Here is a 26,697-nt window from a genome sequence, read left to right as displayed (position 1 = left end):
AACCCTCTATATGCTTCAGAGGATGGAGGAGCAGCAAAAGGCCATTCAAGCCTATACATCTGCCCACTAAATAGGCAAAGGAGGGGGAATGCACCTGACTCAAGCGCAGTGGAGAATGATTTCAACGTTGTGCAAGGTTCTGCAACCCTTTGAACTTGCCACACGTGAAGTCAGTTCAGACACTGCCAGCCTGAGTCAGGTCATTCCCCTCATCAGGCTTTTGCAGAAGAAGCTGGAGACATTGAAGGAGGAGCTAAAACAGAGCGATTCCACTAGGCATGTGGGACTTGTGGATGGAGCCCTTAATTCACTTAACCAGGATTCAATCTGTTGAAATCAGAGCAATACATTTTGGCCACCGTGCTCGATCCTAGATTTAAAACCTACATTGTATCTCTCTTTCCGGCAGACACAAGTCTGCAGAGGTTCAAAGACCTGCTGGTGAGAAAATTGTCAAGTCAAGCGGAACGTGACCCGTCAACAGCTCCTCCTTCACATTCTCCTGCAAGTGGGGGTGCGAGGAAAAGGCTAAGAATTCCGAGCCCACCCGCTGGCGGTGATGCAGGGCAGTCTGGAGTGAGTGCTGACATCTGGTCCGGACTGAAGGACCTGGCAACGATTACGGACATGTCGTCTACTGTCACTGCATATGATTCTGTCACCTTTGAAAGAATGGTGGAGAATTATATGAGTGACTGCATCCAGGTAGGCACGTCAGTATGTATACTGGCAGGAAAAAGAGGCAATTTGGAGGCCCTTGCACAAACTGGCTTTATTCTACCTAAGTTGCCCTGCCTCCAGTGTGTACTCCAAAAGAGTGTTTAGTGCAGCCGCTCACCTTGTCAGCAATCGGCATACGAGTTTACTTCCAGAAAATGTGGAGAAGATGATGATCATCAAAATGAATTATAATCAATTCCTCCGTGGAGACATTCACCAGCAATTGCCTCCAGAAAGTACACAGGGATCTGAGATGGTGGATTCCAGTGGGGACGAATTAATAATCTGTGAGGAGGGGGATGTACACAGTGAAAGGGGTGAGGAATCGGAGGATGATGTTTGTGCAAGGAGAGATTGATTGATTGATTCTTTTTTGGTGGGGGCACAAACCAACCAGTCATTTCAGTCAGTCGTGTGGCAGACCCTGTCGCTGAAATGATGGGTTCATCAATGTTTTTCTTTTCAATCTAAGCCCCTGCAGTTTTCTGTAAGCATCTGCTTCGCTATGATGATCAACAAGTCACATGGGCAAACACTCAGGGCTGGAGGCGTAGATCTTAGGACCAGCTGCTACAAGCATGGCAGAGGTGTCACTATCACTGGTGACACCCAGAGAGGTGGCGAAGGAGATTGTAATGCAGTGCGCGCAGATAAGCAGCGCAATGGTAAAAAGGAGGCATGGTCTCATAGGTAGGGGCGTGGCCTGAATCACCATTTTGTTGCTCCGGGTATCCCGGGGGTTGGGGGCTGCACCCGGGGACTAGTGTGTGAGTGGTGCTGGCTCCTGCACAGTGACAGAAACTGGGTGTTGCACGTAATGTCACAGTGAAACACCCATATTCTGTCACTGAAGAAGAGCCGGCACTTTGGTGTCACCCCCCTTGGCGGGTGACACTCGGGTGTGTGCCGCAACCCTGTTGTGATGCCACTGACCCATGGGAAGCTTTACGTGGCTTACCCATGTGTTAGTAGCCCCAAGCATCTTTTGTGTTAGTCCCTGAAGAAAAACTTCAAATATTGTTTACAATTTTGTAATCAATGGGCCTAATTCAGTAAGGATTGCAAATTCTGCTAAGTAACAGAATTTGCAATCCTTTGGTTCGCATGCTGGGGCCACCCATCACAGGGCATGGCCACCCAGCATGCCGCCTCCCTTCTTGACCACGCTGAAATTGCAGTCTCAGTGCAGTTCAGCGTGATCATAAAAAATGGGTTAGCCTCCTGTTGGTGCAGACTGTACGTGTGCGCAGGAAGCCGCCACCATTTTTGTTATCGCAGCGGCTGCATGTGATGTCATGCAGCCGCTCTGACCACGCCTCCTGTTTCTCCGTTGCCGACCCCATTTTGTAGCCCTGCCCCTGCACCGCTCCATCTCCGACTTTGAAATGGATTGTTGCTGACCCCCCCCCCCCCCCGCACCGATTGACAGTCAGAGGTGATCGCATTATCTGCGGGGTGCCACAGAAAATGCAGGCGCATGCGTATGCTCTTAGCAATTTTTGCAGTTGGATTGCTTATTGCGATTACAATCCAACCTGAATCAGGCTCTATTACCTATCACAATGCACTGCAGGTAGTACAAAATGGGGTTAATATAGGAGAAAAACCCCCAGAGCTGTGCTCCTTAACTGTCCCTGGTGGCTAGTGGAGCAGCTGCCCAGTAATCAGTGTCCACGCCAGTGCGCACACGGCCCGCCCCCTACAGCCACGCTGGATCTCGGTATAGTGTGGGCACCGAAGCCCCTTACCTCCCTTTCATCAGCGGCCTCGTGATCCCGGAGGGCGGTGTGTGTGTGACTGACCTTAGGAAGAAACCGGAGCCTCCGCTGCAGTGACCCAGCAACCAGGGCACGGGAGTATACTGCGCCGCTGGGAGTGATGGAGCTGCAGTAAAGATGTCTATTAGACCTAGCCTGCTGCAGCCCTTGTAGATTCTTATAAAAAAAGTTCTTCTTTTCTTGTCAAAATTAATAGCTAAGAATAGGCTGCCTGAGGCAGCCCCCTGTTAAGTGGCCTGCTACTGAAGGCACCAACTACAAACTGAGCTCCCTGTTCATGGAAGCGAGGTTATAGAGCAGGGGGCGCTGAGCATCTTGGGAACAGTCAAAAGCTTTGAGCCTGTTGGTGCCTCAGATCAAGATCCTACTCTACACCCCAATGTGAATCCTTGTGGAGTCCAGTGTACCCCACAGAAGAAATGAATGTGTCACACCCATTGGCAGCAACATTAGAATAGCTGCTGATGGGCACAATTGAGAAAGGAAGGGGGGAAAACATTTGAATCCAGCACATATATGTAATTTGAATATGTAATTTGTACTTTCCTACTTTAAAATGTAATGGATGAACCTCACCCTGTGAGAACTATCTTTATGATCAAGAGATCTCATATGCAAGATAAGTATGTGTTGGCAGAGGCGCTCACTGGGCAGAGATGCTGATCGCATCTCTGGCATGTGCCGGTGCACTGCGGCACCAGCACACACACACACACTTCAGACCTGATCTCCTGTTGTGTGAATATGCACAGCAGAGATCAGGTCTGAATTAGGCCCTATATACTGCTGTCAGTAAGGCAGGGATCTGCTGCTGCCAGTGAGGCAGGGATCTGCTGCTGCCAGTGAGGCAGGGATCTGCTGCTGCCAGTGAGGCAGGGATCTGCTGCTGCCAGTGAAGCAGGGATGTGCTGCTGTCAGCAAGGCAGTGATCTGCTGCCCACTATCTCCCTATCACCCCTGCCTGAGTCACACACTTTCCCTGTCACCCCTGCCCCAGTTACCCACTATCTCCCAGTCACCGCTGCCTCAGTTAACCACTATACCTGCGACCCCTGCCTCAGTCACCCACTATACCAGTCACCCCTGCTTTAGTCACCCACTATACCAGTCACCCCTGCTTTAGTCACCCACTATCTCTGTCACCCCTGCCTCAGTCACCCACTATCCCTGTCACCCCTGCCTCAGTCTCCTACTGTCCCTGTCACCCCTGCCACAGTCATCCACTATATCCCTATCACCCCTGCCTTAGTCACTGACTATCTCCCAGTCACCCCGGCCTCAGTCACCCACTATCTCCCACTCATACATGCTTCAGTCACCCACTATCTCCCAGTCATCCCTGCCTCAGTCACCTACTGACACCAGTGCAGACATTTCTGCTGCGGCCTCTCCACTCTCCAGCGTGAACATCCTGACGACTGAGGAAATCCGCTTCCCAGTTGAGGACTCCGGGAATGAACACTGCCGATATTGCTGGCAGATGACGTTCTACCCAACTGAGGATTTTTGATACTTCCAGCTTTGCTATGCAATTTCGAGTGCCGCCTTGATGATTTGTGTACACTACCGTGGTGGCGTTGTCCGATTGTATTTGAACAGGCCTGTTCTGTACTAGAGGCAGGGCCAGTGTCAATGAATTGAACACTGCCTGCAATTCCAGAATGTTTATCGGGAGGAGAGATTCCTCCCTGGTCCACCGATGGTGAAGGGTCGTCATCACGGCCATGACCTTGGTGAATTTCCGAGGTGCCGTGGCCAAACCAGAAGGCAGGACCTGATATCCAAAAACTAACCAGGCACAGCACTGCTTAGCTTCCAACATCAGATGAGATTGGACATATCCAGTGTGATGCGGCTGTATTTGATTTTTGCTGTTTCTAACTTCTACTTCTAACTACTGGTACATCAATGAATAAGTTTCAAAATAGAATGCATCAAGAGAACGGTGTTGGTAGTATAAAACTACCTACAGCACCTGGTATTCCCAGGTGGTCTCACATCCAAGAACAAACCAGGCCTAAAATCAGGCGATATTGGGCATATACAGTGTGGTGTGGCTGTAGATGAGCTTAGTGGTTTCTGTTAGAGTTCTTCTACGTCTAACTACTCGTACATAAATGAGTAAGCGGACGATTTATTAAACCTGGTGAAATGATAATTTGCATGGTGATAAAGTACCAGCCAATCAGCTCCTAATTGCCATGTCACAGGCTGGGTTTGAAAAATGACAGTTAGGAGCTGACTGGCTGGTACTTTATCACCTTGCACTTTATCAGTTCACCAGGCTTAATAGATCTGCCCCAATGTTTCAAAATGGAATGCATCAAGAGAACGGTGTTAGTATTGTAAAAATACACACAGCTCCTGGTATTTCCTGGTGGTCTCCCATCCAAGTACTAAAACCAGGACCAACACTGCTCAGCTTCCATGATCAGGAGAGATTGGGCAAATCCAGTGTGCTGTGGCTGTAGATGAGCTGGTGGTTTTTATTACAGCTCTTCTACTTCTAACTTCTGGTACATAAAAGAATACATGTAAAAATTAAATGTACCAAGAAAATGGTGTTGGTAGTTTAAAAACACCTAAAGAATCTGATACTACCAAGCAGTCTCCCATCCATGTATTAACAAAGTCCAATACTGCTTTGCTTCAAAAATCAAATGAGATTGGGCATATCCAGTGTGGTGTGGCTTTAGATAAGCTTTGTGGTTTCTGTTAGAGCTCTTCTACTTCTAACTACTGGTACATTAATGAATATGTATAAGGTTGTAGTTTATCCAATATGCCTTTACTACCTTACCTTTCAACCCCCCCTCCCTCCCCTCTTCTCCTTATAGCTTCCTTAGTTCTCTCCTCCTCATGTGTGCGTTATTTGTTTTCTCATACGTCCTAGATGATGCTGGGGTCACATTAAGAACCATGTGGTATAGACGGGATCTGCAGGAGACATGGGCACTTTAAGACTTTCAAAGGGTGTGAACTGTCTCCTCCCTCTATGCCCCTCCTCCAGACTCCAGTTTTAGTATTGTGCGCAGTGATACTGGATGCACTACAGGGGAGCTCTACTGAGTTTCTCTGAAAAGACTTGTTTGTTTTTTTTATTTTCAGGGAGGCTGCTGGCAACAGTCTCCCTGCTTCGTGGGACTTAGGGGAGAGAAGTATGACCAACTTCTAGTGAGTTCAATGGCTCTGCTTCAGGCTGACAGGACACCATTAGCTCCTGAGGGTGCTGATCGCTGGGTACGCCTAGATGCACACTCCCGCAGCCTGCCGTCACCCCCTTACAGAGTCAGAAGACAGGTGAGTAGCAGAAGAACAGAAGACTTCTTCTCCAGTGATGGCATTCTGAGGTACCGAGCAGCGAGCGGAACGCTGCGCGTCATGCTCCCACACAAACACAGGCACTGCAGGGTGCAGGGCACGGGGGGGGGCACCCTGGGCAGCATAAATTCCTCACAAAAGGCTGGAAAAAGTGGACATTAGTGCCTGGGCACTGTCCTTACCCCGCTAGCGTAATTAATTATTTCTGAGCGGGACAGATACGCGCCATTACAGTAGCGGGGCTTCTTCCTCACCTCACCAGAACATCTTTAGAGCATTACAAGTCTATCACTATAGAGTTTATTATTTCCCAGACTGTGTACTTTTGGCGCTGGATTGTGAGCTGAAAAATCCTCTGTGTCCCTCTGACAGATTTACTGACGGTCTGTCCCCCATAAGCCGATGTGTCTGTGGGTACTTGGTACATGTGTGTCAACATGTCGGTGGCTGAATGTTTTTCCCAAGAGGAAACTATATTAGGAATGCAGACATATGATGGTGGCCCTGTTGGCACCACCAATAACTGACTGGGTAAAAGTTTCAGTAATATCAGAGTAAGGTTGGATAAATCTGTGTCCCAGACACAGACGTAGAGAATAGATGTGATGTTCATGGCTATGTTTCTTTTCCCTCAGGCCCCGCGGGGTCGCAAAAATGTTATTTTGCCCAGTTACTACACACTGATACTGACACGGATACTGATTCCTATGTCGACCATAATGTTTCCTGATTAGATCCAATATTGGCAAGGAGCATTCAGTACATGATTGTGGATATTAAGGACATATTAAAATCACTGAAGACCCTGCTGTTCCTGACAAAGGGGTCTATATGTATGTATATATAGATATATAATGAAAGCTGATGTAACGTTCCTCCATCTCTGTTTGAGAAAGTCTGGGCCAGCTCGACAAGATGGTTTCAAATCCCCAAAAGAATTCTGGTTGTTTATTTATTTCCCGCCGCGGACAGAATAAAGTGGGAGTCACCCCCTGTTCTGCACGGGGCCCTGTCACAAATCCAGCGGATCGTATGCAGGAAGCTACATTATTTCTAGTTATGTAACCAAGGGTACATTACTTAGACCTGCCATTACATGTGCATGGGTGAGTAGTAGTATTCAAGAATTGGTCGAATACCTTGTCATCCGATATAGATACCTTGGAGAGATGGGATACTCCTTACGTTGTATCATATCAAGGACACTGCAGCATACTTACGTGAGACTGCAAGGGATATAGGACTCTTGAGTTCACGGGCCAATTTCATGGCAGTCTCGGATAGGAGGGCATTGTGGATTCACCAAGAGAATGCTGATGCTGACTCCAAGAAGAAAGGGAGTCTCTTCCCTATGAAGGTGAAGCGTTGTTTGGTGACTGCCTAGTTAATTTGATCTCGGCAGCTCCCGCAGGTAAGTCAACCTTCTTGCCCTATGTTCCCTCCCAACGGATGAAGACGCATCATTATCTGATGCAGTCATTTCGGCCCAATAGATATGCAAGAAGTTAAGATTCCCCTTTCTTTGCAGGTAGAGGAAGGAGAAGAGGGAAGAGGTCTGCATCCTCTTCAAGATCGCAGGAGCAGAGATCATCCTCTGCTTCTGCCAAATCCACCGCATGACGCTGGGGCTCTCTTGCAGGAGCCCGCACCAGTGGGGGCACGTCTAAAACTCTTCAGTCAGTTCTGGATTCATTCGGACATGGACTTGTGTGTTTTACAAATAGTGTCCCAAGGGTACAAACTGGGGTTTCAAGACGTTCCCCCTCACCGATTGTTCAAATCGGCTTTAGTCAGCAGGGAGAAGGTTTTTATTCAAGCCTCTTCGTGGTCCCTAAGCCGGACAGCTCAGTCAGACCAATCTGAAATCCCTCAATTTCTACCTAAGGAAATTAAATTTCAAGATGGAATCTCTCAGTGCAGTGATCTCCAGTCCGGAGGAAGGAGATTTCATGGTTTTGGTAGACATAAAGGATGCCTACTTACATGTTCCCATTTAGCCTCTGCATCAAGCTACCTGAGGTTTGCAATTCAGTATTGTCATTACCAATTTCAGACATTGCCGTTTGGTCTGTCCATGGCTCCGAGGATTTTTACCAGGGTGATCGCAAGCAAGGAGTAACAATTATCCCGTACTTGGATGATCTTTTGATAAAGGCGAAATCCAGGGACCAGTTAGTGCAAAACATTGCACTCTCCCTGACAGTTCTTCAACAACATTGTTGGCTCCTAAACTTGCCAAAATCGCAGTTGGTCCCAATGACGCGGTTGTTGTTTTTGGGAGTGATACTGGACACAGAAGAGGTTTTCTTCCAGTGGAAAGGCTCTGGAGATCCAGAGTCTGGTCAAACAAATTCTGAAACCAGCAAGAGTGTTAATCCATCAATGCATTTGGTTGCTGGGTAAGATGGTTGCGGCCTACGAGCCCATTCAGTTTGGCTGGTTCCATGCCAGAGTGTTCCAGTTGGACCTGTTGGACAAGTGGTCCGGATCCCACCTACACACGCACCGGAGGATAATCCTGTCTTCCAAGACCAGAATCTCACTCCATTGGTGGCTGCACAGTTCTCACCTCCTAGAGGGGCGATGGTTCGGGATCCAGGACTTGATCCTAGGGACCATGGATGCAACCCTCCGAGGCTGGGGAGCAGTCACACAGGGGGAAAACGTCCAAGGAAGATGGTCAAGTCGGGAAAGTTGTCTCCACATAAATGTTCTGGAGTTAAGGGCCATTTAATAACTGCAGACACAGTACGCACTGGGACGGGTGCCCAGCATCCTCTACGGACTAAGAGAAAAGGATTTACCGGTAGGTATTAAAATCCTATTTTCTCTAACGTCCTAGAGGATGCTGGGGACTCCGTAAGGACCATGGGGATAGACGGCTCCGCAGGAGACATGGGCACTTTAAGAAAGACTTTAGTTCTGGGTGTGCACTGGCTCCTCCCTCTGTGCCCCTCCTCCATACCTCAGTTTGATACTGTGCCCAGTGGAGACTGGGTGCTTTTCAGGAGCTCTCCTGAGCTTTCTGACAGAAAGTATTTTGTTAGGTTTTTAATTTTCAGGGAGCACTGCTGGCAACAGACTCCCTGCATCGAGGGACTGAGGGGAGAGAAGCAGCCCTACTCTCCGAGTTGCAAGGTCCTGCTTCTTAAGCTACTGGACACCATTAGCTCCAAAGGGATTAGCTCCAAAGGGATTGGTACGCAGGATCTCACCCTCGCCGTCCGTCCCAGAGCCGCGCCGCCGTCCCCCTCGCAGAGCCGGAAGATAGAAGCCGGGTGAGTATGAGAAGAAATGAAGACTTCAGAGGCGGCAGAGGACTTCATGATCTTCATTGAGGAAACGCACAGCACTGCAGCTGTGCGCCATTGCTCCCATACACCTCACATACTCCGGTCACTGTAAGGGTGCAGGGCGCAGGGGGGGCGCCCTGGGCTGCAATATAAACCTCCTTTTTGGCAGAAATATAACATATATACAGCTGGGCACTGTATATATGTATGAGCCCCCGCCAATTGTACAGTTTAAGCGGGACAGAAGCCCGCCGCCGAGGGGGCGGGGCTTCTCCCTCAGCACTCACCAGCGCCATTTTTTCTCCACAGCACCGCTGAGAGGAAGCTCCCCAGACTCTCCCCTGCTTATACCACGGTAGACAAGAGGGTTGAAAAGAGAGGGGGGGGGGCACATAATTTGGCGCAAATTACATACAGCAGCGCTACTGTGCAAACATTAAGTTACTGTGCTATTCCTGGGTTATATAGCGCTGGGGTATGTGCTGGCATACTCTGTCTCTCCAAAGGGCAGAGCCGGCCATAGGCAAACTAGGCAATTGCCTAGGGCATTTGATATGCCTAGGGGCATCAGCAACTTCTGCTGATTAACATGATATGCGGCATGCCTATATTCTATGTGTAGCATTTCATATGCAGATACAGCCACAGTCTCACACAGTATATAGGCGTGCTGCATATCATTTTAATCAGCAGAAGCTGCGTGTGCATCCTAACAACATAGCAATGCAAATAAGATGCATTTTAATAAAAAAAAGGTGCCCCAACGTTAGCATTGAGGCAAGATTTATGAGGACACATCTGTATCCAAGCAGAGGCAGAGGTCACAGTGTTAGTGGCAGTGTGAGTGCTGTGTGCATGTGAGTGGGTTGATTGTGCAGTAGTGTTCGGAATATGAGTAAGGAGCATTATGTGTGTCATGTAAAAATGCATTAATAATGTGCAACATATGTGTAAGGGGCACTATGTGTGTCATTATGTGTATAAGGGCATTAATAATGTGCGGCATATGTGTAAGGGACATTGGTGGTCATTCCGAGTTGTTCGCTCGGTAATTTTCTTCGCATCGCAGCGATTTTCCGCTAATTGCGCATGCGCAAGGGTGGTCATTCCGAGTTGTTCGCTCTGTAATTTTCTTCGCATCGCAGCGATTTTCCGCTAATTGCGCATGCGCAATGTTCGCTCTGCGACTGCGCAAAGTAAATTTGCTATGCAGTTAGGTATTTTACTCACGGCATTACAAGGTTTTTTCTTTGTTCTGCTGATCGTAGTGTGATTGACAGGAAGTGGGTGTTTCTGGGCGGAAACTGGCCGTTTTATGGGTGTGTGTGAAAAAACGCTGCCGTTTCTGGGTAAAACGCGGGAGTGTCTGAAGAAACGGGGGAGTGTCTGGGCGAACGCTGGGTGTGTTTGTGACGTCAAACCAGGAACGAAACTGACTGAACTGATCGCAGTTGTCGAGTAAGTCTGGAGCTACTCAGAAACTGCTGAGAAGTGTCTATTCGCAATTCTGCTAATCTTTCGTTCGCAATTTTGATAAGCTAAGATTCACTCCCAGTAGGCGGCGGCTTAGCGTGTGCAATGCTGCTAAAAGCAGCTTGCGAGCTAACAACTCGGAATGAGGGCCATTATGTGTAAAAGGGCATTAATAAAGGTTGTCATAATGTGTAAGACGCATTATGTTTATAAGGACATTAATGATGTGTCTCATATGTGTAAGGGGCATTACTGTGTGGAATTATGTGTATAAATGCATTACTAATGTGTGGCATTATGTGTATAAGGTGCTCTAATATGTAGCGTTGCGTATAGAAAGGGCATTTACTGTGTCGTCTAATGTGAATAAAGAGCAATAGGGTGTGGTGTAATGTAAATAAGGAGCAATTCAGTGTGATGTAATGTGAATAAGGCGCACTACTGTGAGAAGTAACGTTTATAAGGTAAAGTGATACTACTGTGGGATGTAATGTGAATTATGGACACTATCGCGTGATCAAATGTGAATAAAATTGCAGTACTGTGTGGCGGAATTTTAATTGGGGGTACTATTGTGTGGACATGCCCATTGCCAGCAAAAACACACCCCTTTTTGGACTGTGCGCCAAATGTGCGAACTGTTCCTGTTTAAAATATAGGGGGTACAAACACCAAAATAAGTACTGTTATGGGTGAGGGTTGATGGTGCTGGGAAAGAGGTGCAAGGTCAGAGGCGGAACCAGCGGTGGTGCTAGGGGGCACCAGGCAAAATCTTGCCTAGGACATCATATTGGTTAGGGCCAGCTCTGCCAAAGGGCCTTGTGGGGGAAATGTCTTCAGTAAAAGCATTCCCTGTGTGTGTGGTGTGTCGGTACGCGTGTGTCGACATGTCTGAGGAAGAAGGCTATATTAGAGAGGAGCGGGAGCAAACGAATGTGGTGTCTCCGCCGACACCTGATTGGATGGATATGTGGAATGTTTTAAATGCTAGTGTAAACTCATTGCACAAAAGATTAGACAAGGCTGAAGCTTTGGGACAGTCAGGGTCTCAACCCATGCATGATCCTATGTCGCAGGGACTGTCAGGGTCTCATAAGTGCCCACTATCCAGATTGTTGACACAGATACCGACACGGATTCTGACTCCAGTGTCGATTACGATGATGCAAAGTTACAGCTAAAATTGGCAAAATACATTTGATATATGATTATGGCAATAAAAGATGTTTTGCACATCACAGAGGAGCCCCCTATCCCTGACAAGAGGGTACATATGTACAAGGGAAAGAAGAATGAGGTAACCTTTTCCCCTCACACGAGCTGAACGAGTTATGTGAAAAAGCTTGGGAATCTCCTGCAGATTTCCAAAAGGATTCTTATGGCGTATCCTTTCCCATCAACGGATAGGTAACGATGGGAATCCTCCCCTTGGGTGGACAAAGCATTAACACGCTTATCCAAGAAGTTAGCCCTCCCATCCCAGGATACGGCTACCCTCAAAGAGTCTGCTGACCGCAAACAGGAGATTACCCTGAAGTCCATTTATACACATTCAGGTACCTTACTCAGACCGGCAATTGCGTCGGCCTGGGTGTGTATGTGTAGTGCTGTAGCGGCATGGACGGATACCCTAGATAAGGATACTATTTTATTGCCCCTGAGGCATATAAGAGATGCTGTCCTATATATGTGTGTATGCAAACTACAGGTGGTGCTGCATGGCTCACACCCTTTTACTTGTCTTGTAGAGCAACTCTGGAGCTGTTACTGGGTCCAGCTGCTGCAAATAATCAGCTTGAATGCTTCAGGGGCTGGGGCATGGCCAACATGAGCCCCACACTGATGGGGGTGTATAAAGCGATCTAGGGGTCATCCAAGCGCAACCCCACAAAGGCCGCCATGCCCTGCGTGACCATTTTCTCTTTTCATATGCAGACGAGGGTTGCAGCCAACTATACCCATTGCTTGGATGACATCACCATATGCGAATCCATCTGCTGCAGGCCTTCCCCCAGGAATGCTTGCACTAGTTGTTGCATTTGGTTTGTTGTTTGGGGGGTGCTTCAGTATTAGGCAGCCTTCTGCCCTCACACATTCGTCTGAAAATGTGTTCTCCCTGCAGTTGTTGTCCCCAGATGAGAGTTCCCTTGTGCTGCCTCAGTTGAATCTCCTTTACTTGACGGAGGTGTGCCTGAGCAGCGGCCCTCCCCAGCCCTATCTCAAATCATACTTATTTTGCTTAGGTGATACCATGGTCATGAAGATTGTTTTCCCAGGGTGAGGTTCATTCATTGCATTCTGGGTATGCTGACCTCTGTGATTTCCCCAAATGTGGGAATCTCGACTGCATAATTTGTGGTAGGGGGGGGGGGACTGCATTTGTGCTTTCCCCTGGTTGGGTCTGGTATAATTTAGATCTCATTGTCTCAGGTCTCTCTCCAGCCTAGTTTGCTGTCTGTTTCCACTTCTCTTTTCTTGAGCCCCTCCCTTCTATGCCCTTGCGCACTATCCTGACTTCTCCCGTCTGCTTACTTTGTGCCTTCCAACGCACAATGCGAACTACAGGTGGTGTTGCAGGGCCCACACCCTTTTATTTGCCTTACAGAGCAGCTCTGGAGCTGTTACAGTGCCCAGCTGCTGCAAGAAATCAGCTTGAATGCTTCATGGGCTGGGGCATGGCCAACATGAGCCCCACACCAAAGGAGGGTGGGGGGTGTTCAATGCGAACTAGGGGTCATCCAAGCGCCCCTTTTCTCTTTTCATATGCAGATGAGGGTTCCAGCCAACTTTGGCCCACTGCTTGGATGACATCACCGTATGCAAATCCGTCTGCTGCAGACCTTTCCCCAGGAATGCTTGTACTAGTTGTTGCATATGGTTTGATGTTTGAGGGTGCTTCAGTATTAGGCAGCCTTCCGCCCTCTCATTTTCATCTGAAAAGATGTGGTCTCCCTGCAGTTGTTGTCCCCAGACAAGAGTTCCCTTGTTCTTCCTCAGTTGAATCTCCTTAACTTGACGGGGGTGTGCTCGAGCAGCCGCCCTCCACAGCCCTATCCCAACACATGCTTTTCTTGCGTATGAGATCTCTTGATCATGAAGATAGTTCTCACAGGGTGAGGTTCATCCATTACATTTTAAAGTAGGAAGGTACAAATTACATATTCAAATTACATATATGTGCTGGATTCAAATGTTTTCCCCCCTTCCTTTCTCAATTGTGCCCATCAGCAGCTATTCTAATGTTGCTGCCAATGGGTGTGACACATTCATTTCTTCTGTGGGGTACACTGGACTCCACAAGGATTCACATTGGGGTGTAGAGTAGGATCTTGATCTGAGGCACCAACAGGCTCAAAGCTTTTGACTGTTCCCAAGATGCTCAGCGCCCCCTGCTCTATAACCTCGCTTCCATGAACAGGGAGCTCAGTTTGTAGTTGGTGCCTTCAGTAGCAGGCCACTTAACAGGGGGCTGCCTCAGGCAGCCTATTCTTAGCTATTAATTTTGACAAGAAAAGAAGAACTTTTTTTATAAGAATCTACAAGGGCTGCAGCAGGCTAGGTCTAATAGACATCTTTACTGCAGCTCCATCACTCCCAGCGGCGCAGTATACTCCCGTGCCCTGGTTGCTGGGTCACTGCAGCAGAGGCTCCGGTTTCTTCCTAAGGTCAGTCACACACACACCACCCTCCGGGATCACGAGGCCGCTGATGAAAGGGAGGTAAGGGACTTCTGTGCCCACACTATACCATGATCCAGCGTGGCTGTAGGGGGTGGGCCATGTGCGCACTGGCGTGGACACTGATTACTGGGCAGCCGCTCCACTAGCCACCAGGGACAGTTAAGGAGCACAGCTCTGGGGGGGTTTTCTCTTATATTAACCCCATTTTGTACTACCCGCAGTGCATTGTGATAGGTAATAGAGCCTGATTCAGGTTGGATTGCAATCGCAATAGGCAATCCAACTGCAAAAATTGCTAAGAGCATACGCATGCGCCTGCATTTTCTGCGGCACCCCGCAGATAATGCGATCGCTTCTGACTGTCAATCGGTGCTGGGGGGGGGGGGTCAGCAACAATCCATTTCCTAGTCGGAGATGGAGCGGTGCATGGGCAGGGCTACAAAATGGGGTCGGCAACGGAGAAACAGGAGGCGTGGTCAGAGCTGCTGCATGACATCACATGCAGCAGCTGCGATCACAAAAATGGTGGCGGCTTCCTGCGCACACATACAGTCTGCACCAACAGGAGGCTAACCCATTTTTTATGATCACGCTGAGCTACACTGAGACTGCAATTTCAGCGTGGTCAAGAAGGGAGGCGGCATGCTGGGTGGCCCCAGCATGCGAACCAAAGGATTGCAAATTCTGTTACTTAGCAGAATTTGCAATCCTTACTGAATTAGGCCCATTGATTACAAAATGTATTTGTAAATATTTGAAGTTTTTCTTCAGGGACTAACACAAAAGATGCTTGGGGCTACTAACACATGGGTAAGCCACGTAAAGCTTCCCATGGGTCAGTGGCATCACAACGGGGTTGCGGCCCACACCCGAGTGTCACCCGCCAAGGGGGGTGACACCAAAGTGCCGGCTCCTCTTCAGTGACAGAATATGGGTGTTTCACTGTAACATTACGTGCAACACCCAGTTTCTGTCACTGTGCAGGAGCCAGCACCACTCACACACTAGTCCCCGGGTGCAGCACTCAACCCCCGGGATACCCGGAGCAACAAAATGGAGATTCAGGAAAACAGGCCACACCCCTACCTATGAGACCATGCCTCGTTTTTACCATTGCGCTGCTTATCTGCGCGCACTGCATTACAATCTCCCTCGCTGCCTCTCTGGGTGTCACCAATGATAGTGACACCTTTGCCATGCTTGTAGCAGCTGGTCCTAAGATCTACACCTCCAGCCCTGAGTGTTTGCCCTTGTGACTTGTTGATCATCATAGCGAAGCAGATTCTTACAGAAAACTGCAGGGGCTTAGATTGAAAAGAAAAACATTGACGAACCCATCATTTCAGCAACAGGGTCTGCCACACGGCTGACTGAAATGACTGGTTGGTTTGGGCCCCCACCAAAAAAGAAGCAATCAATCTCTCCTTGCACAAACTGGCTCTACAGAGGCAAGATGTCCACCTCATCATCCTCCGATTCCTCACCCCTTTCACTGTGTACATCGCCCCCCTCACATATTATTAATTCGTCCCCACTGGAATCCACCATCTCAGATCCCTGTGTACTTTCTGGAGGCAATTGCTGGTAAATGTCTCCACGGAGGAATTGATTATAATTCATTTTGATGATCATCATCTTCTCCACATTTTCTGGAAGTAACCTCGTACGCCGATTGCTGACAAGATGAGCGGCTGCACTAAACACTCTTTTGGAGTACACACTGGAGGGAGGGCAACTTAGGTAGAATAAAGCCAGTTTGTGCAAGGGCCTCCAAATTGCCTCTTTTTCCTGCCAGTATACATACGGACTGTCTGACGTGCCTACCTGGATGCGGTCACTCATATAATCCTCCACCATTCTTTCAAAGGTGACAGAATCATATGTAGTGACAGTAGACGACATGTCAGTAATCGTTGCCAGGTCCTTCAGTCCGGACCAGATGTCAGCACTCACTCCAAACTGTCCTGCATCACCGCCAGCGGGTGGGCTCGGAATTCTTAGCCTTTTCCTTGCACCCCCAGTTGCGGGAGAATGTGAAGGAGGAGCTGTTGATGGGTCACGTTCCGCTTGACTTGACAATTTTCTCACCAGCAGGTCTTTGAACCTCTGCAGACTTGTGTCTGCCGGAAAGAGAGATACAATGTAGGTTTTAAATCTAGGATCGAGCACGGTGGCCAAAATGTATTGCTCTGATTTCAACAGATTGAATCCTGGTTAAGCGAATTAAGGGCTCCATCCACAAGTCCCACATGCCTAGCGGAATCGCTCTGTTTTAGCTCCTCCTTCAATGTCTCCAGCTTCTTCTGCAAAAGCCTGATGAGGGGAATGACCTGACTCAGGCTGGCAGTGTCTGAACTGACTTCACGTGTGGCAAGTTCAAAGGGTTACAGAACCTTACACAACGTTGAAATCATTCTCCACTGCGCTTGAGTCAGGTGCATTCCCCCTCCTTTGTCTATATCGTGGGTAGATGTATAGGCTTGAATGGCCTTTTGCTGCTCCTCCATCCTCTGAAGCATATAGAGGGTTGAATTCCACCTCGTTACCACCTTTTGCTTCAGAGGATGGCAGGGCAGGTGCATGAATGTTTGGTGGTGCTCCAGTCTTCGGCACGCGGTGGCTGAATGCAGAAAGTAGCCCGCAATTCTTCGGGCCACCGACAGCATCTCTTGCACGCCCCTGTCGTTTTTTTTAAATAATTCTGCACCACCAAATTCAATGTATGTGCAAAACATGGGACGTGCTGGAATTTGCCCAGATGTAATGCACGCACAATATTGGTGGCATTGTCCGATGTCACAAATCCCCAGGAGAGTCCAATTGGGGTAAGCCATTCTGCGATGATGTTCCTCAGTTTCCATAAGAGGTTGTCAGCTGTGTGCCTCTTATGGAAAGCGGTGATACAAAGCGTAGTCTGCCTAGGAACGAGTTGGCATTTGCGAGATGCTGCTACTGGTGCCGCCGCTGCTGTTCTTGCTGCGGGAGGCAATACATCTACCCAGTGGGCTGTCACAGTCATATAGTCCTGAGTCTGCCCTGCTCCACTTAACCACGGACATGTGGACTAGTGGACCTTGGGTACAACTGCATTTTTTAGGACACTGGTGACTCTTTTTCTGAGGTCTGTGTACATTTTCGGTATCGCCTGCCTAGAGAAATGGAACCTAGATGGCATTTGGTACAGGGGACACAGTACCTCAATCAAGTCTCTAGTTGCCTCTGAATTAACGATTGATACCGGAACCACGTTTCTCACCACCCAGGCTGACAAGACCTGAGTTATCCGCTTTGCAGCAGGATGACTGCTGTGATATTTCATCTTCCTCGCAAAGGACTGTTGGACAGTCAATTGCCTACTGGAAGTAGTACAAGTGGTCTTCCGACTTCCCCTCTGGGATGACGATCGACTCCCAGCAGCAACAACAGCAGCGCCAGCAGCAGTAGGCGTTACACTCAAGGATGCATCGGAGGAATCCCAGGCAGGAGAGGACTCGTCAGACTTGCCAGTGACATGGCCTGCAGGACTATTGGCTTTCCTGTCTAAGGAGGAAATTGACACTGAGGGAGTTGGTGGTGTGGTTTGCAGGAGCTTGGTTACAAGAGGAAGGGATTTAGTGGTCAGTGGACTGCTTCCGCTGTCATCCAAAGTTTTTGAACTTGTCACTGACTTATGATTAATGCGCTGCAGGTGACGTATAAGGGAGGATGTTCTGAGGTGGTTAACGTCCTTACCCCTACTTATTACAGCTTGACAAAGGCAACACACGGCTTGACACCTGTTGTCCGCATTTGTGTACAGGATGCATACCTTCATGTCCCCATTTATCCATCTCATCAGGCGTACCTCAGATTTGCGGTACAGGACTGTCATTGCCAATTTCAGACGTTGCTGTTTGGTCTCTCCACGGCCCAGAGAATTTTCACTAAGGTAATGGCGGAAATGATGGTTCTCCTGCGTAAGCAAGGTGTCACAATTATCCCGTACTTGAGCGATCTCATAAAAGCGAGATCAAGAGAGCAGTTGCTGAACAGCGTATCACTTTCACTGAAAGTGTTACAGCAACACGGCTGGATTTTCAATATCCCAAAGTCGCAGTTGGTTTCTACGACTCGTCTGTCTTTCTTGGGCATGATTCTGGACACAGACCAGAAGAGAGTTTATCTCCCGATAGGAAAGGCCCAGGAACTCATGACTCTGGTCAGGAACCTATTGAAACCAAAACTTGTGTCAGTGCATCACTGCACTCGAGTCCTGGGAAAGATGGTGGCACCATACGAAGCCATTCCATTCGGCAGGTTCCATGCGAGGACTTTCCAATGGGACCTACTGGACAAGTGGTCTGGGTCACATTGGCAGATGCATTGGTTGATCACCCTGTCCCCCAGGGTCAGGGTATCACTCCTGTGGTGGCTGCAGAGTGCTCACCTTCTCGAGTGACGCAGATTCGGCATTCAGGACTGGATCCTGGTGACCACAGAGGCAAGCCTCCAAGGTTGGGGAGCAGTCACACAGGGAAGAAATATCCAAGGTCTTTGGTCAAGTCAAGAGACTTGTCTTCACATCAACATCCTGAAACTAGGGGCCATATACAATGCCCTACGTCAAGCGGAGACCTTACTTCGCGACCAACCGGTTCTGATCCAGTCAGACAACGTCACCGCAGTGGCTCATGTAAACCGCCAAGGCGGCACAAGGAGCAGAGTGGCGATGGCACAAGCCACCAGAATTCTTCGCTGGGTGGAGAATCACGCAAGCGCACTGTCAGCAGTGTTCATTCTGGGAGTGGACAACTGGGAAGCAGACTTCCTCAGCAGACACGACCTACATCCGGGAGAGTGGGGACTTCATCAGGAAGTCTTTGCACAGATTACAAGTCGGTGGGAACTGCCACAGATAGACATGATGGCGTCCCGGCTCAACAAAAAGCTACAGAGGTATTGCGCAAGGTCAAGAGACCCTCAGGCAGTAGCTGTAGACACCCTAGTGACACTGTAAGTGTTTCGGCCGGTCTATGTATTTCCTCCTCTTCCTCTCATACCCAAGGTGTTAAGGATAATAAGACAAAGAGGAGTGAGAACAATCCTCATTGTTCCAGATTGGCCACGGAGGACCTGGTATCCGGATCTGCAGGAAATGCTCACAGAAGATCCGTGGCCTCTTCCTCTAAGACAGGACCTGTTGCATCAGGGGCCCTGTCTGTTCCAAGACTTACCGCGGCTGCGTTTGACGGCATGGCGGTTGAATGCCGGATCCTAGCAGTGAAAGGCATTCCAGTTGAGGTCATCCCTACGCTGATAAAGGCTAGGAAGGATGTAACGTCAAAACATTACACCGTATATGGCGAAAGTATGTTTCTTGGTGTGAGGCCAGGAATGCTCCTACGTAAGAATTCCATCTGGGCCGTTTCCTTCACTTCCTACAAACTGGAGTGAATTTGGGCCTAAAATTAGGCTCTATTAAGGTCCAGATTTCGGCCTTATCCATTTTCTTTCAAAAAGAATTGGTTTCTCTTCCAGAAGTTCAGACTTTTGTAAAAGGAGTGCTGCATATTCAGCCTCCTTTTGTGCCTCCGGTGGCACCTTGGGACCTTAACGTGGTGTTAAGTTTTCTAAAATCACACTGGTTTGAACCACTTAAAACGGTGGAGTTAAAATATCTCACATGGAAGGTGGTCATGTTATTAGCCTTGGCTTCGGCTAGGCGAGTGTCGGAATTAGCGGCTTTGTCACATAAAAGACTATATTTGGTGTACCATGTGGATAGAGCGGAATTGCGGACCCGTCCTCAATTCCTACCAAAAGTGGTCTCATCTTTTCATATGAACCAACCTATTGTGGTGCCTTTGGCTACGCGTGACTTGGAGGATTCCGAGTTACTTGATGTGGTCAGGGCTTTGAAAATTTACGTGGCCAGGACGGCTAGAGTCAGGAAAACTGAAGCGCTGTTTGTCCTGTATGCAACCAACAAGATTGGTGCCCCTGCTTCAAAGCAGGCTATTGCTCGCTGGATTTGTAACACGATTCAGCAAGCGCGTTCTATGGCTGGATTGCAGTTACCGAAATCGGTCTAGGCCCATTCCACGAGGAAAGTGGGCTCTTCTTGGGCGGCTGCCCGAGGGGTCTCGGCACTACAGCTGTGTCGAGCTGCTACTTGGTAAGGTTCAAACACCTTTTCAAAATACTATAAGTTTGATACCCTGGCTGAGGAGGAACTCATGTTTGCTCAATCGGTGCTGCAGAGTCATCCGCACTCTCCCGCCCGTTTTGGAGCTTTGGTATAATCCCCATGGTCCTTACGGAGTCCCCAGCATCCTCTAGGACGTAAGAGAAAATAAGATTTTAAACCTACCGGTAAATCTTTTTCTCGTAGTCCGTAGAGGATGCTGGGCGACCGTCCCAAGTGCGGACTACTTCTGCAATACTTGTATATAGTTATTGCTTCAATAAGGGTTATGTTAGAGTTGCATCGGTCCTGCACTGATGCTACAGTATGTTGTTTTTTCGTACTCATAACTGGGTAGTTTATCACAAGTTATACGGTGTGATTGGTGTGGCTGGTATGAATCTTGCCCTGGATTAACAAAATCCTTTCCTCATACTGTCAGTCTCCTCTGGGCACAGTTTCTCTAACTGTGGCATAGAGGGGCATAGAGGGAGGAGCCAGTGCACACCCAGAACTAAAGTCTTTCTTAAAGTGCCCATGTCTCCTGCGGAGCCCGTCTATCCCCATGGTCCTTACGGAGTCCCCAGCATCCTCTACGGACTACGAGAAAAAGATTTACCGGTAGGTTTAAAATCTTATTTTCTACTTTATTCTTTTCTATCCTAGTTTATTACGACCAACTTTCATCCAAGGAGTTTGATATTCTACTACCTGCATGCAATTTAAATTGCTTAAATTGTTTATATGGTTGATTTGTCCTTCACAATCCATAATCTGCAACTTGGATGTACTTGTGTCATTGAAAATCTTATAATAAAAATGTTTACATATTGAAAAAAAAAGTTATAAGACATATGCCTACCTACTAAATGGGGTAAAATTAGGGGATTCTGTACTGGAAAAGGACTTAGGTGTCCTCATAGATAGCAAGCTAAGCAGTAGTACCCAAAGTAGGACTGCAGCAAAGAAGGCTAATAAGATATTAGCATGCATAAAACGGGGTATTGATGCTAGGGACGAGAGTATTATACTCCCGTTATATAAATCACTAGTGAGGCCACACCTTGAATACTGTGTACAGTTCTGGGCACCGTACTACAAAAAGGATATCCTGGAGCTTGAAAAGGTACAGAGGAGGGCGACCAAACTAATTAAGGGCATGGAGATGATGGAATACAAGGAAAGGCTTGAAAGACTAGGCATGTTTACATTGGAAAAGCGGAGACTAAGAGGGGATATGATCAACATCTACAAATATATAAGGGGACAATACACAGAGCTTGCGCGGGACCTTTTTCTGGTTAGATCAACACAGAGGACTCGTGGACACTCGCTCAGGTTAGAGGAGAGGAGATTCCGCACAATACAGCGTAAAGGCTTTTTCACGGTAAGGACAATACGTGTTTGGAATTCCCTGCCCGAGGGAGTTGTAATGGCGGAATCTGTCAACACCTTTAAGAATGGGTTAGATAAATTCCTATTGGATAAGGATATCCAGGGGTATGGTGCATAGTCATGCATTATAGTTACTATAAATAGGGATAAAATGCAATGGCTGACAGCAGCATCAGTCAGAAATTTTAGTAAAATCATCATGCATAGGACACCACAAATAGGTTGAACTCGATGGACAATTGTCTTTTTTCAACCTCAGATACTATGTTACTATGTTACTATGTAATATTTGAAGAAACAAAATAAAATAAAGCTATGTATTGGGTTTCACTAACAAGCACATTGGAAGACTTGACTACTGTTAAAAGACATGCATTACATGGTATAGAGCCACAAACCACAATGTAGTAAAATAAAAACAAACTTACATGTGTATCAAACCTATGTGAGGCTTACATTGATAGTGCAAGATCAACACTCTATCAACTGTGCAAACTAGACTGCACATAAATGCCATAAAATTTATCTGAGATTTTAGTAAATAAGGCCCGTTGCTGTCCGGGTCACACAGCCGTCACGGCCCCGCCCCCATACGGTCCGGTCATGTCTGCGTTGTCCTGACTGTGCCCCCAAAATGGCGGCACAACGCCGCTGGCCCGACTCCTCCTGCCCAGTGACCGCCTCTACCTGTCAATCAGGCAGAGGCGCTCACTGGGCAGAGATGCTGATCGCATCTCTGGCATGTGCCAGTGCACTGTGGCACCAGCACACGCACTTCAGACCTGATCTCCTGTTGTGTGAATATGCACAGCAGGGATCAGGTCTTAATTAGGCCCTATATACAGCTGTCAGTAAAGCAGGGATGTGCTGCTGCCAGTGAGGCAGGGATGTTCTGCTGTCAGTGAAGCAGTGATGTGCTGCTGTCAGTGAAGCAGTGATGTGCTGCTGTCAGCGAGGCAGTGATGTGCTGCTGTCAGCGAGGCAGGGATGTGCTGCTATAAGTGAGGCAGGGATGTGCTGCCGTCAATGAGGCAGGGATGTGTTGCTGTCAACGTTGCAGGGATGTGCTGCTGTCAGTGAAGCAGGAATGTGCTGCTGCAGTGAGGCAGAGATATGCTGCCCACTATCTCCCTATCACCCCTGCCTGAGTCGCACACTTTCCCTGTCACCCCTGCCTCAGTTACCCACTATCTCCCAGTCACCGCTGCCTCAGTCAACCACTATACCTGCGACCCCTGCCTCAGTCACCCACTATCCCTGTCACCCCTGCCTCAGTCACCCACTGTCACTCTATCACCCCTGCTTCAGTCACCCACTATCCCTGTCAACCCTGCCTCAGTCTCTTACTGTCCCTGTCACCCCTGCCACAGTCATCCACTATCTCCCTATCATCCCTGCCTTATTCATTTATTATCCCTGTCACCCACTTTCTTCCCATACTTACCCAACCCCTTCCTATCACCCCTCCCTCAGTAACCCACTATCTCCCTGTCACCCCTGCCTAAGTCACCCACTATCACTGTCACCCCTGCATCAGTCACCCACTATCTCCCAGTCACCCCGGCTTCAGTCACCCACTATATCCCACTCATACATGCTTCAGTCACCCACTATCTCCCAGTCATCCCTGCCTCAGTCACCTACTGACACCAGTGCAGATATTTCTGCTGCAGCCTCTCCACTCTCCAGCGTGAACGTCCTGACGACTGAGGAAATCCGCTTCCCAGTTGAGGACTCCGGGAATGAACACTGCCGATATTGCTGGCAGATGACGTTCTACCCAACTGAGGATTTTTTGTATACTTCCAGCTTTGCCATGCAGTTTGGAGTGCCGACTTGATGATTTGTGTACACTACCGTGGTGGCGTTGTCCGATTGTACTTGAACAGGCCTGTTCTGTACTAGAGGCAGGGCCAGTATCAATGAATTGAACACTGCCCGCAATTCCAGAATGTTTATCGGGAGGAGAGATTCCTCCCTGGTCCACCGATGGTGAAGGGTCGTCATCACGGCCATGACCTTGGTGAATTTCCGAGGTGCCGTGGCCAAACCAGAAGGCAGGACCTGAAATCCAAAAACTAACCAGGCACAACACTGCTTAGCTTCCAACATCAGATGAGATTGGACATATCCAGTGTGATGCGGCTGTAGATGATTTTTGCTGTTTCTAACTTCTACATCAATGAATAAGTTTCAAAATAGAATGCATCAAGAGAACGGTGTTGGTAGTATAAAACTACCTACAGCACCTGGTATTCCCAGGTGGTCTCACATCCAAGAACAAACCAGGCCTAAGATCAGGTGATATTGGGCATATACAGTGTGGTGTGGCTGTAGATGAGCTTAGTGGTTTCTGTTAGAGTTCTTCTACTTCTAACTACTAGTACATAAATGAATAAGCGGCCGATTTATTAAACCTGGTGGAATGATAATTTGCATGGTGATAAAGTACCAGCCAATCAGCTCCTAATTGCCATGTCACAGGCTGGGTTTGAAAAATGACAGTTAGGAGCTGACTGGCTGGTACTTTATCACCTTGCACTTTATCAGTTCACCAGGCTTAATAGATCTGCCCCAATGTTTCAAAATGGAATGCATCAAGAGAACGGTGTTGGTATTGTAAAAATACACACAGCTCCTGGTATTTCCTGGTGGTCTCCCATCCAAGTACTAAAACCAGGACCAACACTGCTCAGCTTCCATGATCAGGAGAGATTGGGCAAATCCAGTGTGCTGTGGCTGTAGATGAGCTGGTGGTTTCTGTTAGAGCTTTTCTACTTCTAACTTCTGGTACATAAAAGAATACGTGTAAAAATTAAATGTACCAAGAAAAGGGTGTTGGTAGTTTAAAAACACCTAAAGAATCTGATAATACATAGATGGGAGACTGCTTGGTAGTAACAAAGTCCAATACTGCTTTGCTTCAAAGATCAAATGAGATTGGGCATATCCAGTGTGGTGTGGCTTTAGATAAGCTTTGTGGTTTCTGTTAGAGCTCTTCTACTTCTAACTACTGGTACATTAATGAATATGTATAAGGTTGTAGTTTATCCAATATGCCTTTACTACCTTACCTTACCCCCCCCCCCTCCCCTCCTTATAGCTTCCTTTGTTCTCTCCTCGTGTGTGCGTTATTTGTTTTCTCATACGTCCTAGAATCACATTAAGAACCATGGGGTATAGATGGGATCCGCAGGAGACATGGGCACTTTAAGACTTTCAAAGGGTGTGAACTGTCTCCTCCCTCTATGCCCCTCCTCCAGACTCCAGTTTTAGAATTGTGCCCAGTGAGACTGGATGCACTACAGGGGAGCTCTACTGAGTTTCTCTGAAAAGACTTATGTTAGTTTTTCTTATTTTCAGGGAGGCTGCTGGCAACAGTCTCCCTGCTTCGTGGGACTTAGGGGAGAGAAGTATGACCAACTTCTAGTGAGTTCAATGGCTCTACTTCTGGCAGACAGGACACCATTAGCTCCGGAGGGTGCTGATCGCTGGGTACGCCTAGATGCCCACTCCCGTAGCCTGCCATCACCCCCTTACAGAGCCAGAAGTCAGCAGACGGGCGAGTAGCAGAAGAACAGATGGCATTCTGAGGTACCACGCAGCGAGCGGAATGCTGTGCGCCATGCTCCCACACAAACACAGGCACTGCAGGGTGCAGGGCACGTGGGGGGGCACCCTGGGCAGCATAAATTCCTCACAAAAGGCTGGCAAAAGTGGACATTAGTGCCTGGGCACTGTCCTTACCCCACCAGCGTAATTAATTATTTGTTTCTGAGCGGGACAGAAGCGTGCCATTACAGCGGCGGGGCTTCTTCCTCACCTCACCAGCACATCTATAGAGCGTTACAAGTCTATCACTATAGAGTTTATTATTTCCCAGACTGTGTACTTTTGACGCTGGGTTGTGAGCTGAAAAATCCCATCTGTCCCTCTGACAGATTTACTGTAGGTCTATCCCCCATAAGCCGATGTGTCTGTGGGTACTTGGTACATGTGTGTCAACATGTCGGTGGCTAAATGTTTTTCCCAAGAGGAAACTATATTAGGAATGCAGACATATGATGGTGGCCCTGTTGGCACCACCAATAACTGACTGGGTGAAAGTTTCAGTAATATCAGAGTGAGGTTGGATAAATCTGTGTCCCAGACACAGACGTAGAGAAAAGATGTGATGTTCATGGCTATGCTTCTTTTCCCTCAGGCCCTGCAAAAATGTTATTTTGCCCAGTTACTACACACTGATACTGACTCGGATACTGATTCCTATGTCGACCATAATATTTCCTGATTAGATCCAATATTGGCAAGGAGCATTCAGTACATGATTGTGGATATTAAGGACATATTAACATCACTGAGGACCCTGCTGTTCCTGACAAAGGGGTCTATATGTATGTATATATAGATATATAATGAAAGCTGATGTAACGTTCCTCCATCTCTGTTTGAGAAAGTCTGGGCCAGCTCGACAAGATGGTTTCAAATCCCCAAAAGGTTTCCGGTTGTTTATTCATTTCCTGCCGCGGACAGAATAAAGTGGGAATCACCCCCTGTTCTGCACGGGGCCCTGTCACAAATCCAGCGGATCGTATGCAGGAAGCTACATTATTTCTAGTTATGTAACCACGGGTACATTACTTAGACCTGCCATTACATGCGCATGGGTGAGTAGTAGTATTCAAGAATTGGTCGAATACCTTGTCATCCGATATAGATATCCTGGAGACATGGGATGCTCCTTACGTTGGATCATATCAAGGACACTGCAGCATACTTACGACTGCAAGGGATATAGGACTCTTGAGTTCACGGGCCAATTTCATGGCAGTCTCGGATAGGAGGGCATTGTGGATTCACCAAGGGAATGCTGA

At 48.0% G+C, this 26,697-nt stretch overlaps 1 non-coding gene across 1 annotated transcript; it reads left to right on the top strand.

The window, feature by feature from the left end:
- The first annotated feature begins 12,811 nt into the window (after positions 1–12,811).
- Positions 12,812–12,979, top strand: LOC135022187 (U1 spliceosomal RNA). The gene has a single exon (XR_010219345.1). It is a non-coding gene; the product is annotated as a U1 spliceosomal RNA (small nuclear RNA).
- Positions 12,980–26,697: the final 13,718 nt, after the last annotated feature.

The sequence above is a fragment of the Pseudophryne corroboree genome, unplaced genomic scaffold, assembly GCF_028390025.1.
Source record: "Pseudophryne corroboree isolate aPseCor3 unplaced genomic scaffold, aPseCor3.hap2 scaffold_383, whole genome shotgun sequence".
Classification (NCBI taxonomy): domain Eukaryota; kingdom Metazoa; phylum Chordata; class Amphibia; order Anura; family Myobatrachidae; genus Pseudophryne; species Pseudophryne corroboree.
Note: the sequence above shows the minus strand (reverse complement) of the source record. Positions and strands in the feature narration are given on the sequence as shown.